General features: G+C 43.6%; 2 protein-coding genes across 8 annotated transcripts in view; both read right to left on the bottom strand.

The window, feature by feature from the left end:
• Positions 1-13,279, bottom strand: part of ADAMTS9 (ADAM metallopeptidase with thrombospondin type 1 motif 9) — a 397,174-nt gene that overhangs the window by 133,431 nt on the left and 250,464 nt on the right. The window lies entirely within an intron of this gene.
• Positions 1-13,279, bottom strand: part of PRICKLE2 (prickle planar cell polarity protein 2) — a 320,980-nt gene that overhangs the window by 277,334 nt on the left and 30,367 nt on the right. For 2 of the 7 annotated variants that reach the window (XM_077858184.1, XM_077858185.1), the window contains exons 2-4: positions 12,362-12,489; positions 2,135-2,242; positions 1,443-1,563 (exon numbers count right to left, since the gene is read on the bottom strand). The exons of 2 other annotated variants lie outside the window; for them this stretch is intronic. The gene's annotated coding sequence lies outside the window, so the exon portion shown is untranslated. The remainder of the gene's footprint in view (positions 1-1,442; positions 1,564-2,134; positions 2,243-12,361; positions 12,490-13,279) is intronic. 3 more of the 7 variants (XM_077858181.1, XM_077858187.1, XM_077858180.1) reach the window with 3 other exon arrangements.

The following is a 13,279-nucleotide window of genomic DNA, read 5'->3' as shown; positions in this document are numbered from 1 at the left end:
AAGTAGGAATTATTTTCACATTTTACAGATGAGAAAATCAAGACCCAGAAAGCAAAATATCTTTCCTGAAGCCACACTAGAAATAAGCTATGGTGTTTGAAATTAGAACCCTGATCTGCTCAAATCCACAGCCCATGAGCTTTTGTGAAGGGTGAAAAGAAATGGAAGAAACAGAGAAAAACATAGGAAGAGAAGAAATACAATGTACTCTGCAATGCATTATATCTATCCAGAATATAGAAGTAAGATTTAAAGGGGTCCAAGAAATAAAGCTTTCTCCTCTATAATTCTGTCCTTCTATTTCCCCGCAAGGCCCGATGGAAGGTCCACTTTCCTCATCAAACCCCCAAAGCCACACATCCAGGCAGATGTGTACCTTCTCAGAATTCCATGAAGTCCCCAAATCTGTGTCACATCAATGACCATTGTTGAAATCTCACCCATCCTTCAAAAACCACCCACTCCTCAGAGTCTCTTCTGACCGTTCTGGGCCCCACTGTGGCCTGCACAGCCATCTCAGATGCAGCAGTCCCCATGGGGAGCTGTGTCCTTGCTTTGACTCCCACTGTGACTGTGTCTTTCTCTTACCATCCCCATTCAAGTACTTGCACATAGATTCTCTTTGGGGGTCTTACGTCTTAAGCATAATTTATACTTTTAAAATATAAATCCCACCATTGACACCACTAATGTTCGGTTAGCCATGTAGAGTGTGCCAGGCACTGGGCCGAGCCTGAAGCCTACTCACAGAATTCCCATCCTAACTCTAGGACGTGTTTGTTTGTTTGTTAGTTAGTTATTTTTACTGTCCTTCCCACACAGGCAAAATCAGGCTTAAAAAGATGACATAGCTTCTCCGATATCATATGTGGCTTCTTTATCTGTCTGCAGTCTCCAAAGTATGTCTGTCAAACAGGGAAAAATTCAGCACCTTGTGAATACTTTATGCTATTTCATTCATTCGTTCGTTCATTCATTCACTCTTTGAATCCAACTACATACTGGATAGTTCATAAACCAAAAAGAATGAATGAGCCCCACTTGTTGCCCTCAGAAGAGTCACAGGCTAGTGGGAAAACCTCCAAATAGGTTCACAGGATACCATGTAGGAAGCACAATGGTGGCAGATGCTCAGGTTCCAACACAGGTCAGAGAATAGGAATCCAAAAGAAGATGGAGCCAGGTGATCAACAGTGTCCACCCCTGCCAAGGACACTGGCAATGGAATCCTCCAGTGATTGCTTGCTCTTTGGTAGCATCCTCTCTTCCTCAGCTACATGAGCCCCCACCAGCCATGATTACCCCAGAGATCTCATATAGCAGTGATCCGAGGACCTGGGCTCTCACTATTCTGAGTACTTCTCAGCAGCATGTGGCAGGGAAACAAAGTCCCCCTCTCATCCCCTTCCCCATTCTTATAGATTATTGTTTGTGGCACTTACAAGCAGCTTCAAATGAGTACACATGTTTTATTTCCCAGCAGACTTTAAATAACGACATCCTGCCATGAGCTGAAAATCTGGTTGGCACTCCTGAGGACATGTCAGCTTGCAGCTTCATTCCCTTTTAAGGCATCAAAAAAATTTTATGAAATATAAAAATTTAAAAAGACAGAGATTCCAACATTTTCCTCCTCATAGAGAAATTGACCGCCAGAAAACAGAGTTTCCTCCCCACCAGGTTGTATCAGTCGTCTGTTGCAACAATAATGCTGAACAGAAGACCTCAGTGGCATGTCTTTCCCAGGGGTCTTGCAAGAGCCACTCTAGGGCTGGGCTCCCTCACACATCTGCAGGCTGGCTGATTTAGGTTAAGTTCCGCTGGTCTACTCTGCTCTACTTTATGTGTCTCTCGCTGTTTTTCCTGGACCATAGGCTAAGCTATACTCAGGATGGCAGTGGAGTGGAAGAACTCATGCAGAAAACATGCCTGCACTTTTTCCAAGCCTCTGCATACATCAGGTTTGCTAACATCCCACTGGTCAAAGCAGCCCCATGGCTGCGTTGGAGCAGGATAACATAAACGGAGGCAGGGAAGAATTGGTCCTGGTCGCATTATAGAGCCAGTAACGGTACTTTCTGAGCCCCAAATCAGGCTTGACTAGGATTTTTATGCCCTCCCAGGTGAGAAATACCTCCTGGGGAGAGTGGTCTAGATGGCAAAAGGTGGTCAATTCTGAGACATTTTGATGTTGAATTCCAGGTAGTGCATGAATCACCTGGTAAAACAGTTATACACTCTTCTGAAAATCAAGAGGGACAGTCACTAATGAATAAAATTACCAAAACACCTCTGAACAATGGTTGAACGTTTCTGACTAAGCTAGAATAGACTCTTATTTACAGCCTATAATGGCTTAGCAAGAGTAACTGCAATAACTGCAAACATTGATGCAGCACTTACCATGTTTGGGCTAAACACTTTCTAGGAGTTATTCTTCTTAATTTTTTTTTAATTTTTATTTATTTATGATAGTCACACACGAGAGAGAGAGAGAGAGAGAGAGAGAGAGAGAGAGAGAGGCAGAGACACAGGCAGAGGGAGAAGCAGGCTCCATGCACCGGGAGCCCGACGTGGGACTCGATCCCGGGTCTCCAGGATCGCGCCCGCCCCAGGCCAAAGGGCAGGCGCCAAACGGCTGCGCCACCCAGGGTTTCCTATTCTTAATTTTGATAGCAAACCGTAGATATTATGATGATGATGCCAATTTTACAGATGTGGAAACCAAGGCCAGGGGTTCAACTGTCCAAGAACCCACAAATAGTAAAAGAAGCACCAGAACTTGAACCCAGGTCCACGTGGTTGTACAGATGGTGCATCTTACCACTACCCTATACCATCCCTGTCTTCATTCATGTAAGTCTCAATGGCCTTGTCATACTGTTCTCTTTATTTATAAATACTCAGAGCTCCTGAATCTTCTGTTCCTGACAGAAAGACTATTCTGTCTAAAAACGCCTACATTTTACTCAATGCCTCACTAGTCTAATTTAGTATTTCTTCCATTTGTATATTAACTAAGACAGTTTCTAGGGAGAATATAGGATAAGACTCAAGATACAAGATCTGACTGGCTGCTGCCCATCTCTGAATAAAAACCATAGAGGGAGGAAATCAACAAAGCTCCAAGGAGCAGAGCAGGAGGGGGAAGAAGCCCTTGGTTTCAGATACCTTTGGTTCCTTTTCCGTAAATTCAGACTATTCAGTGATTATACCCAAGACACTATACTTAAGTTGATATAAAAAATACGTACCAAAATCTTAAAATGGATTCCCCTTCATTCTCCACATAATATACGTGTGTGCATAAAAGTGAAGTGCTTGTCAGAAGTTGCTAAATGATACAAGCCATACCATATACCATGTTTCAACCTGTTCTTTACAATTTCCCAAATCATTTGTTGATTGTGAGAGGCCTGTTAGCACACTCTTTTGTCTGAGGCACTTGTCACTAGTGACTGATACTGTCTGAATCGCAGTTGACATAGAGAACCATCCTAAGGTCGTTCAAGGGCATTCCCACATTATAATAGTCATTAGGACCCCAACCACCAACAACTGGTAGCTAGAGGGAGGCCAGATGCTGCTGGTGTGTGTGTCTTGGTCAGTGAAAGGGTGTCAGCATTTCCTACAGAAGCTGGACCTAGAGATCTTGAAGTTAGCCTCTTGACCAACTTGACCTCCTGACTTCTCTGAAGTCCCAATCAGTGCCAGGGCTGCAGAGGCCTGCCTCCGACCATCAGCTACCCCAGCCCTGGTAGCAGGCCAGGCCTCCTTCACTGCTGGCTTGGTGGCCATGTCAATCAACAGTGTAACCACAGTAAAGCTCTCCTGGTGCCCAGTGACTAAATTTCAGTCCTGAGCAATACTTGTTTTTTGCACCTACTATGGCTTTCTGTGCTATTTAAATGAGCAAATGTAGGAGATATCTTCAAAATAAATAGGAAATAACTGCTGAGAAAATGCTTTGGGACATGTTTTCAGGCCCCAAATGCATACTTGATACAGCAAAAGAAATCCAGTGTTCCTCTTCCACTCTTCTGTTGCTTTCCGGTCACTAATCCTAGGAAGCAATCTGCAAAGCATGTAAAAGAAACCAAGAGGGCTGTTTGTCAGCAGACTGCTGTGCTGGGCAGAGTTCAAACAGGTAAGAGAGTGGGGGTAAAAATAGTCCTTCCTGGCCAACACGCAGCTCATAATCCTGTAATAATGGCAGTGCTCCTAGCCTGGGGGGTCTGCGATTAATCTACACTGGATGTATGCAGTCCTAAGGCCTCTACCCTTGTTATGCCGTCCCAGAACATAGGGGGCTCTCCATAGTAGAAGAGTCAGGTGGTACCGGACCAGGCCTTTGAAGCACAGGTGAGTAAAGAGACAGACAGTAGGAACAGTGGTAAAAAGCATCATATTAGAAACAGAACCAATGGCAGTGCTGCATGCCCACTCTCTTTATCTAGAGAGAGAAGTGAAGGCTTGTTAATTAGAAGGAATTGGCTCACATGATTATGGAGGTTAAGAAGTCTAAAATGTGCAGAGTAAGCCAGGGGTGTGGACCTAGGGAGAGTCCACATTCCAGTTTGAAGGTCATTGGGCAGGAAGAGCTAATATTGCAGATGAAGTCCAAAGGCAGTCAGCTGGAAAACTGTCTCTTATTCAGGGAAGGTGGGGTTTTTTGGTTCTATGGAGGCTTTCAACTGATTGGACAAGGCCCGTCCACATTATGGAAGGCGACCTGCTTTACTCAAGTCCACCTATTTCAATATTAATCTCACTCAAAAACACCCCACAGAAACACCCAGAAGGATTATGTTTGACTGCTCTCTGGGCACCCTATTGTCCAGGCCACTTGACATAAAATCACCCATCATAAGCATCTATCTAGACAAGTTAGCTATGTTTCAGGCACAGTGTGACAGCCAATTATTCTGGATTGGCATAAAAGTTTCTGGGTTCCATGTGTCAAGAAAAGTCCATAAGGCTTGGGAATTCTGGAGATTTTACAGAGATGGATTTTCTAGCACATAGAAATCTCCACTAAAAGGGGTGGGGGATGGCGAGGATGAGAGACACACCCCAGGGGGAAACTATTAACAGATAATGAATCATCATCTGAGCTTAGCAGCTCCTGCTGTTTCCTCGGACAAAATAGGATGTTGTCAGGCAAGGTTATTTGGGAGGGGAGAATTCACTTGTAAAAAGCAATGCTGTATGCCGGACTTCTAACGGTGCTTATTTGTGTGTGTTTGTGCGCGCGCATATTACACTCAGCTGATAGAATATTATCTAAGGACACATTTTTTCCACCCTTCTTTAAATCCTTTGCTGATTCCTCTATAAATCCTCTGAACGCTGCAAGGCCTCAGGCCTTGGGCAGGCCCTCTGTCCTACATCCATCCCCTCCTGAAGTCATCTCAATCACAGATTTAAGTACCATCAGTATGCTGATGAATTCTGAATTTATTTTTCCCAGCCCCGACCTTCTCTACCAAACAGCAATTTCCTAGGTACAGCTTAATATATCCACCAATAAAAAGCTTCTCACTCATACCTTAAATTTTTTTTCTCTCTTTAAAATGATTCTTTCTCATCACACAATTTATAAACCCCCAAAATCATTGAATAATCACCTCCACCTTTTGTAACAGGCTTGGCCCAGTTCACACACAACCAAGATAAAGCCACTGTTACTGGAGAAGCTCTTAGTGTGTTTTTTTTTTTCCTCTCCGTCTCCACCTCACTCCTGTTAGGTAGCTCCCAGCACCATCTGGGGCCTGCTGGGAGGTACCTGAAAGAATATAAATCCATCAGAAAGGACTCCCCTTAAGTCTTGGGAGGTGGTTGATACTTCAGAGAATAACACTTCTCTCTAAGGGGACTGGCCACCAAAAGCTGTATTTGTTTCCTTTTTGAAACTTTTATGTTTTGGGAAGGGGGCAAGTCAGGTTTTCTGGTAAATTTTTATCAGGGGAAACAAAATGAGAGTCATCTCTTTTGTATAATTCAGTGAGTTCACAATTTGCTTCTGCCTTTCCTGAGAGAGTAGATACATATGCTAAGATTGGCCAAACTTCCAGAAGCACTAATGCAATTCCCATTTTAACATGCCCTGGCAATTGAGGCAGGTTATTGCTAAAACTGGACCAGGCTCAGCACTTTATCATTTGTGGGTGTTACTCCTTCTGGGGTTTCTGGGCTCCTGACTCGCCATCAGCTCAGCTCAAAGAATTTTAAACCAACGGCAAAAAGCACAGCCTTGCTCCCTTGTCACTGACACCAACACTCCTGCCCTCCCTCCTCCCCACACACACAAAAAAGAGGTCTCATTTTCATGATAACTTTCCTTTCAGTGCTTTTCATTTGATTTTGTCTGGAACCTCAAGGAAATGGGGATTTCAGAAGCTCTTTAATGCCTTTGTTTCACTAAAGAAGAGCAAGACAAAACCCAGAGAACCCCAGCAACCTGCTCAAGGCCACACAGCACAGCCCTTAACCTCAGGACTCCATCTCTCCATTGTAAAGTGTCAATAACAAACATAGCTGCCTTATGACGATTAAACACAATACTGTATAGAACAGACCCAGCAGAGTGCCAGGCACAAGAAAGAAAAACAGATGTTTGGCATTAATAATCTTCTCCAGGCTGATCTTTTGAGCCAGGAGCTGTTAGGAGAGCCTGAGAAATCAGCAAGGCTGGCTACAGTTTGTCCAGCATCCCTACCACTTTGTGTATTTGGTAGACACACACACACACCCACAAAACTGGAAAGGTGACTCCAAAATCAATCCCCTTTTGTCTTTGAACTTCACAAATAACCCCAACAGTAGGAGGGGGTTGGGGACAGAAGAAGAGGCAAATCACTCTCCAGAGGAAAAATTGGCCCTTCTCACAGACTGAACATGGCCTCTAGGAGAGTAAGGGACTTTTCTCCCCTTTATGAGGCCAACTTAATCAAGGAAACATTTTTATGGGTTCTTCAATGAAATAGCCATCACGCCAATGGTCTTGATAAGCATGAGAGACCGCCCTCTGCTGTGGGTTTTCATTAGTGCACCAAGGGTTGGTTTGACAGCTGCTGGGCCAGGCAGTGAGTGGATCAAAGTCCAGGAAACCTGAAAGGCCTGTTGGACTGGAGGACACAGATTCTTTGAGCTCTGTTCCCCCCAAAAGGGAAAGAACAATGCACAGGATTCTCCGTCAAATGAAGAATTCCAGAGGAGAGGCTGGGACAGAGCGGGGAGGTGTAGCTACAAAATGATACACTCCCATCCCTGCCTACCCAACCTCAAATCCAGGGAAGAGCCCACAGGGAGAATAGAAGCTGGTTCACTTCTGAAGAGTCCCTACATTTCAGATGGACCACAAGTTATTACAAAATCCCCAAGTGATGAGTTTACGGAACCAGCAATAGGCAGATGAAAGTTAAGTCAGCTCCTCTTTCCACAGCTGAAAAGCTGGGCAAACTTCAAAAAGTCACGGTGCTGAATCCCAGTCTCCTCGGGTACTGGGTACAGGGGGAAGATTGTCCATTATATAAGGGAGAAGGATCCTGTGGTCACAGCTGACCCAGGGATGCCTGGCAACCTTCCATTTCCGGAGCCATTCAAACACAGCCTGGATGAGTCCTTAGGTCTGGGGGAGAAATCTCCAGATTTCAGATTCAGATGGACAGTTGGTCTAAATCAGTAATTCTCAGAGTCTGACATTTCACAGGCTCCAAACAAGGTCCAAAATAATTTAAAGGAACTATGCAGGGTTTAGGGACATTTATAAAAACTATTTAATATCACCACAGTTTATTTAAAGAAGGAATAATTTAAAACAAATCTAAAGGGCAGCCCCGGTGGCTCAGCGGTTTAGCTCCGCCTTCAGCCCAGGGTGTGATCCTGGAGATCCAGGATCGAGTCCAATGGAGCCTGCTTCTCCCTCTGCCTGTGTCTCTGCCTCTATCTCTTTCTCTGTGTCTCTCATGAATAAATAAATAAAATCTTTTAAAAAATAAAACAAATCTAAAGATCAAGACAAGTATCAGAGAAAGAAGAAATATTCTTTAAATTGTATTTAGTTTCACAACCCTTACTTTTCACATTTATCTGTGAACAAATTAAAGTATTTTAGAACAGTGCATATTTACCCATTATTTTGGAGAAACTGTGTGTGTGATCAAAAAAGATTGAGAAAGTTATCTTAATTTTGGAAAAGATTTAAAAAAAAAAAAAACCCTCCATCCAATTTTGTTTGCATTTAAAAATTTAGGAGGATCGGTGTTGAGCAGCAGGGAAAGAGGTAATTCTTGAAAGGTGGCTAAAGTGGTACCATGCTGTTTCACTCACCACCTGGAAAAGACAGGGTACTACCCAGGGCAATGCTCCCCTACTCAGAACTTAGAGCTCATTGTTGGACTTGAGAGATCCCCTGAAAAACGATTGTCAAATTAGGTATGTATTGTATTTTCTTGGAGAACATGTTTAGACATCATGTTTAAAAAGAGACTCAGGGCAGCCCCGGTGGCTCAGCAGTTTAGCACTGCCTTCAGCCCAGGGCAGTGATACTGCAGACCCAGAATCAAGTCCCACGTCGGGCTCCCTGCATGGAAACTGCTTCTTCTGCCCCTCTCTCTCTCTTTCTCTCTCTCTGTCTCTCATAATTTAATAAATAAAATCTTTATTAAAAAAAAAGACTCAAACTCAAAAACTATAAAGTCACTGTTAAAAAGGGCCAATGCCAAAATATGCCCTACTGGAATGTATAGCAGATTAAAATAGTCCCCATTGTCACCTCTCCCTGCATCCACACTTGCCCATCATGGGACTTTTTTCCCCACTCCTCACCACTGAGTTGGCCACATGACTTGCCTTGGCCAATGGCAAATGAGCGGAAATAACAATATCCCACCTCCAAACTGAAGCCTTCAGAGCACATAATGATTGTCAGTTTTGTACCTCTGCCCCTGCCATGAGCAGAACTTGTCCAGATTAGCTACACGTCCCAAGAACAGGATGAAAGACTTGAGAAGCAGAGCCAAATCACCCAACTCACAAACTCAAGAGTGAGAAAAAAAATGCTTAGCGTTGCATACCACTGAAATTCTGAGGTTATCTGTTAAACATCATTACTGTGACAATAGCTAGCTGATATAGGATCTAAATTGTGGAATTTTCTTAGAGTAGAAGAAGAATAACCTGATGCCATTAGGGCTGAGTCGTATAAGCAGAGTGCGGCATCTCAATCTCACTCCCACCTACCTTCTATAAAAGCTCTTGACCTCTTTCCCAATTCTTGGCTATAAGAGAAGTGAGTCTTTTGCTCAAGCAAAGAAAAATGATTGAGCTGGGACCAAGAATATGGGTCACCATATTGGGCTGTCTCGGCTGTTTAACTTTTAATGAATGTATTCATTTTCCAAATATTTGTAGATTATCTTTTTAAAAAAACCTCAACTCTAGCAAATCCATTTTTAATTTTTCCAAATATTTTATAGACTTGCCCACCTTAGCCAGCAGAGTATACAGCCTACAGGTTTAACTATTTTGTAGGAAGGCAGGATAAGGCAGAGGCTGCAAAAATAAATCTAAACTCTGGAACTCTGGATTCTGTGCAAAACCCTCCTCCCTGAACTTGTTTTCTCATCTGTAAGATGGGACTCCTACTTACTTTAGAGGGTTGTAGAGAGGTTTAACGAACTGATGTATAAGCTACTTGGTTATAGAAGGTGCTCAATGAATGTGTGGACATCTGCTGCCGATGCCTTGGTCAGTATGAACTGTAGCTGAAGTATGGAGAGACCACTTGAGGAAGAGGCAAGAGCTCTTGTTTATTTGTTTATTTTTGAGCTCTTGTTTTAGGGTCAGAACCAGATTCCTGTCCTGGTTTTGTCTCACCCCACCTATGCTGAACACTCTACTTCTGAGCCTTGGCTTCAGCATCTGGAAAATGATGATCATTAAAAAAAAAAAAAAAAAAGCAAAAGAATATTCTGGGGTGCCAGTATCATGAGCTAATATATGCAAAAGGGTTTAGAAAACCATGGAGAGCCTTGCAAATATAGGTTATTCTTACTCTTGGACGGAAGCACAGCGACACCTTCAGGGAACAATCCTGTTTTAATGGTACTTAAAAACTAGAACTCGTGATGCTTCATAATGAATATTTAAAACTACTACTGCAATCTACCTATGAAAAACTATAGGAACTTAAAGGAGACCCACTTATTGAGAACTAGCCAATCCAAAAATGAAAATGTAATTCAAGGGGCTTTCAAAGAGGGTAGAAAGTCACAGAGTTCTGTTAGCTCCACTATTATGATTAATGTCCCTTTTGGTCTGAGAAGGTGGTGAAACGCAATCTTGGAACCTCAAAGCATGAATGCAGGATTCAGAGTTTCCTCCTTTGGTGGGGTCACAGAATGGGTGAACGGTGCAGGGAGAGCAGCCACAAACAGAGCCTCAGTAAATAATCCATGTTTCAAAGAAACGGTGGGAAAAATGAGAACCATCCCCCCCCCCCCATGAAGCTTTTACGTGCCTTGTGATCAGACTTGACTTCGGTTCACACACTGGGATCTATTAAATATATGGGTCACCTTTCCCTACACATGTTCAGCTTTATTATTATTGCACAGCTCCAAGCTGAGGGCGCAGCCTCTCCGACTGGGCACCAACGGAGGTGTGGTTCCACCACCTCTTTACGGGACAGGCTCTGGGATCCCAGTGCAGAAACTGGGCCCCAAGACGAGAGCCTCGATTAGTTCCATGTGTGAGAAAGGGTAGCTATTCTGCATCTCCACATTGTTCCCGTATGATTTCTTGTTCTTTTCTTCATCACACCGTCTTAAATAGGACTTTTGTATCCCTGCTTGGGGTGGAGGGGAACGACTCAGATTCCTAAGGATAAATAACAGGACTGGAAACAAAATAGGGAGATACAGTGGGTCTATCAGGACCCTGGTAATAAAGAGCCTAAAAATCAGAAGATCCATCTGAATATGGACACAGGAGACTTTAGGGAAAAACAGGTTAGCCAATGAACAAACATCTTTTCCTACAGGTAAGAATGGTCTGATTCAGTCAGTCTAAGAGATTAGGGGGAAAAAAATTGAGCCAGAGTGTTCAATAACTTGTTCATATTACAAGGGAAGTTGAGGGTGCCTTCTTTGTCAGCCTGGACTCAAATTCAGGAGTGGAAATGAGTGGCTGATCTTGGAGCTAATAATAGTTTGTAGCTACCGCCAGGCACTGTGCTAAAGGCTTTCCATGGACTATACACCATTTTATCTTCACAATAACCTCATCAAAGCAGTATTATGGTCTTCATCGTGCTGAGGAGAAAGTGGGAGCTTAGCGAGTGCCAGCCCCGCACCCACAAAATTAGGTGGCAGGAATGCCAGGGATTGCCTCCAGGCCCGGCTAAATTCAAACCCTCCCCCAAATAACATCCACAAAGGGATCTGAGACATCAATCTTCCCATCTTTTAGAATCGGATGTCTTCAGCACAAAATCAATCTTTGTTAAAGGCAAGCTTTAAAAGGAGGACCAGTCTCACACAGTCCCCCTCCCACCTGCCAATCACCATGGATTAGGTCCGTGGTTGGAGGGAGACTTCAGTGACCAAATCTTATGCACTTAAAATGTTTATCGATCAAAAACCACTCACTATAAAAGATGCATTTTGCTTTTATAACTAGTAATTTTTTACTAGTATTTTAAAAAATTGGAAAAAAATGTATACAGAATAGGGATCTCTGGGTGGCGCAGCGGTTTGGCACCTGCCTTTGGCCCAGGTCGCGATCCTGGAGACCCGGGATCGAATCCCACGTCGGGCTCCCGGTGCATGGAGCCTGCTTCTCCCTCTGCCTGTGTCTCTGCCTCTCTCTCTCTCTCTCTCTCTCTCTGTGTGTGTGTGTGTGTGACTATCATAAATAAATAAAATTAAAAAAATAATAATAAAAGCTCATTAAAAAAAAAATGTATACAGAATGTATAGACCTTAGTTGGTAAATCACCACAGCAGACCCAGATTGTGGCCTGGGCTATGCGACCCAGAATGTTCTCTTAAGAAAAGTCACGTCTGCTCCTTGTAAATCGGTTTTCTCAACTGGACAGACCAGGAACTCTCTGAGAGTCTTTCCAGGTCTGAGATTCTATAAGACACAGAAAGAAAAGGTAGTTTTCTCTGGGATTATGTAAGAAAAGTTTTCTTCTCATCAAGAACTGAACAATAGAGTCTGCGAGGAAAGGGAATCTCCAACTAGAAATTTCTCAAGGTACCCCTGAAAGACGAATGTGGACTGAAAAACTCTGCGGTGGTTCTGATCACATCTAAAGGACATAGAGACATTTGTTACTTAACAACTAACAACTCACCCAGAAAAAACATGTTAGTAGGCAGGCTGTGGTAAAGTGTGTTTTTCCAGCACAGGAACCAGCATCTTCGGTGGTGACCTCAAAGAGGCTACCGCATGCTAGCGAGGCACACTGTCCAGGGCCTTGTGCTGCACACGGAGAGAAAGGACTGCTTTCACACAAGCCAGTCTCCACCACAAGTGATAGAGAGGCTAACAGGACTGTCATTATCATTCCAGACCTCCTGGTCTGGTTTTATGCTACATGTCTCATGGAAAACTGTAGCTGTTGAAGACATCTCAACATGCCCACCCCAACATGCTTCAATCCAGCAGACTCGACTGTCATATCTTAGGACCGTCCTTATAAGAGTTTAACCAGAGACAGGAGCTGACATTTATGGAACATATGCTAGGCAAGCTGCGTCCGTCATCTTATTTCATTTTAACAAGCAAACTCTCTGATCAGGTGCATGAATGTCAACAGGAGAACTCTGGAAGACCAGGCCAAACTCTTGAACTAGGGCAAAACTCTTCAATTCCTGCGTCATGATTCCAATAGACCGTCTGCCTGGTCCTCGGTGCCTTGTTTAGAAACCTAAACCTCAAAGGACAACAGGCAGTAAGTCCAACTCAACCACAGTCGTCATTTCTTTTTATACAGTGAGTTCCGGAGGTAAAAGGATGCCGCCCTGTTAGGATAAGGATGTTGCATAAAGGAAACACCACCCCCCAACCCCCCAGTCTTCAATCGTACACACAGAGATCTTGGAGAAGTTGGCCTGTTATCTGGTGACCCAGGAAAGGGAGGAACGTTGAAGTCGCCAGCAGCTGGTTTAACTTAGGCAATGCATTTCTCGACATGGTTTTCAAACATTTTGGAAATGAGAATGCACATAACGGACTTGCCTGAACTTTGTATTTCCTTTCTCAGCTTTCC

This window comes from Canis aureus, chromosome 19, assembly GCF_053574225.1.
Source record: "Canis aureus isolate CA01 chromosome 19, VMU_Caureus_v.1.0, whole genome shotgun sequence".
Lineage (NCBI taxonomy): Eukaryota > Metazoa > Chordata > Mammalia > Carnivora > Canidae > Canis > Canis aureus.
This window is presented reverse-complemented; position numbering and strand designations above follow the sequence as displayed.